Below are 3130 nucleotides of genomic sequence, written 5' to 3' on the forward strand. Positions count from 1 at the left end.
TGTGATTAAGAGTTTTAATTAATTATTATATTTCTGTATCACGTGCTTTTACACTGGGTATATGAGTTTGTGAATTTCAGGAAACAGGTACACAAAGGAATGCAAGACTTAATGATTGGATTTACTGGGTAGTTTAGTTTTTGGTTGTCAAGTCCTGACTTATTTTTTATTGTCCTGACTTCATTTGTAGAGTTTTGTCGTAGAATGCCAAAGGGAGAGTTTGTTAGGTCTAAAGGTGTAATTGGCGATTCTGTGGGCAAAAGGACTAAATTGTAAATTTGTAAAAGTCGGGGACTCAATTGTACAATGTTATAAACGTTAGAGACTTAGGGTGCAATTTAGCAAAGCTAGATGGTAGGGACTGGGGTTTGAGTGTTTGGTTCAAATTAAGGTCGCGGAGCCGGAAGTTTGCTAGCTGTTTGCCCTACCACCGCTCGAGTGAGAGGAAGCAGAATGGTCATCGCTCGCTCGCCGCTCGATGTTCGCTCAAGAGAAATGGTGTCGCTCTTTGTTCGCTTGCTTTTCGCTCGAGCGACGGTGTTATATGGAAAGTCGTGTTTTCGATTTCTGGAAAGTTAAACACGGCCTAGGACTCCTAATTACCCCCAACTATAAATACAAAGGCCTTGAACGTGAAAGAGAGATTGTCATATTATGCTTTACATAGATATCATCTTCAATATTCTCTCAAGCGATCCAAGGCAGAATTGAACAAGGAATTCATCCATAAACACCTTGTGATTCGGGCAATCAACTGTTGGGGAAAACATCACTATTTGTGAAGACAAAATACTTGGACTTCTTCATCTGTTGAGGAAGGGACTCTCTCATTGGAAGATTGAGAGAGGTGGATGACAAGCGCGGGAACTGGACAAGAACATGAGGTTCTTGGAATTCCATTTGACGATACAATCAGCTTGAGACCAGGAGGTTGTATTGGACATTAGATTGGACAACAGGAGGTAGATTGGGAAGCTAGCAGGAGGCTAGCAATATCTACGGTAGTAGATCGTGAGACTGAAACAGCCGGTCTGACTTGGTACGGAGTTTGGCATAACTTGTACTGGCTAGATTGGTATAGTAGAAACTATTGGCTTGGTCCCAGAGTTTTACCCACGTTGGGGTTTCTCCGTCATCATATTGTGAGTTGGAGTTGTTACTGTTTTATTTACCTTACTCAAACCGACAATTCAACATATGCTTAATTGGACGTGTATGTTTAATCACCCAGAAAACAATTAATTTGTAACTTGTTACAATTAATTGTATTAATTCCGCACGTAAGGTCAAACGGTAAATTGGAACGTATACTTGGTAACACTAGCATTCCCGTGAATTTCCAAGTGGTTGTAGAACGTTCCCTGAACTTTCAATCTTGATTACTTAAAAGAGATGAAGTAGAAAAGAGATCCCCTTTCCCAAACCTGCAACACTACGTATCATCAATAGTCCTTGTCGATGTTTAGATTCACCACAGCTTGCAACAGGAAAGGGAAAATCTACCATGCCTGCTTATTAACAAGAGGGTGCATCTTTTTAGTAGCAGTTTTTTTCTAGTAGCAGTTTCTTTCTCTTCTAATTTAGTTTGAATGAAAAATCTTATCCAGAGGGTGCCTCTCTCCCCAGAAATCATTAGTTTTCTCCATCTTGGTTCGGTAAGCGTGGGTACAAGTATGGCATTTTCTGAAAAGCTATGCAATCCAGTCATTAATACCTAAAGAAGAAATTAAATGGATGATGCACCTTCATAGGTAGAATGTTTAACTGTATACTTACCTGGACCATGGAAAGTGAACATGATTGTCGGACGAAGGTAAAAAACTTTATTGTGTGAATGCAAGACCTTAGCTGTCATCCTACAAAAATAATTATTTAAGTCCTTTGTTATCCATATTAATTTAATAATATATATAAATATACTTACCATTAGGAGTTGTGAATATGTTAACGGTGTGGTCCTACAATGTTGTGACTGTTAAAATACTTGAACGACATGTGCTTCAATGCCAACATTACTTGGTCGTGCCTTCGGCCTATTTCCTTTGGAGGTACTTGAACTCCCCTACATGACATCCCAACATGTTCGTTATACTAAGTAAATAACTCATAAGCAATTAGTAATATTAGTGTATTAACTTTTGCTTTGTTCGAAATAGGTTCCAACGGGCTCTTCTTGGGAAGTTTCTTCGGTGCACCCTTTCTCTTCGCACACTTAGGATCAGATACTCCACTATTCATAGTTTCTTATGATGGTCCACATTGCGATGCTAGCGGTGTACTATGTGGAGACATTACATTATTAACAACATTGGACTTCGATGTTGTTACCATTTGACATTCATGTTCGATCCGTTTTTGTATATTTACAGCTCTGATTTCATCATCTACGACCAAGTCCGTCAACGTAGCAAAAGACTGACGTGGTTTGTCATAACTCAACTGTCCCAAAGTACTAGCCAACCCATCGTAATGAACTGCAACCCCTGTGCGGGCTCTACTTAAATCTCTCCACCATCTCCGTCGTATATAGCTATTCGGTACTTGTTTAACGCCATTACGGATCAATACTGCAATCATGTGCCTGCATATTATTCCTAGAAATTTGAATAGGTGGCAACTACAAACAATTTGACAATCTTCTCGCTAAAAAGATACAAAGAAGGTTTTTTTAGTGAGATTGCTCATCGTTTATTTGTTCCTCGCATACCTCATACGTTGTCCCCAAACTTCCCTCCAAAGACAAGATTAAGTAACAATAAAACTTCCTGGTGAACTTTTCTTGAACTTCTCTAAACTTTGCAATGGTGTATACGGCTTGAAATTGCTTCTCCATTTCATATCTTGTCACACATGGCACTATTTGTGAGAAAGACTTGAAATCTGCTTGAATCTCCTTCTCAAATTTATTCTTCAAAGCTCGTTCGTATTGTTTGAAAAATTGTTTTAACGAAGTCTTTGAATGCACATACCCATCGAAGAACGCGTTCATACTCTCATTGCATTTAGTTGTCAACATTCCTGCCCAGAAGCTGGTTTCCATCGACATTTGTTGTCATACAGTCCCGACAACCATGCATTATCATGCAAATCATATGTATCAATCATTACCCTCCATCCATCTTCAAATTCT

Source organism: Olea europaea, chromosome 17 (assembly GCF_002742605.1).
Source record: "Olea europaea var. sylvestris chromosome 17, O_europaea_v1, whole genome shotgun sequence".
NCBI classification, from domain to species: Eukaryota; Viridiplantae; Streptophyta; class Magnoliopsida; order Lamiales; family Oleaceae; genus Olea; species Olea europaea.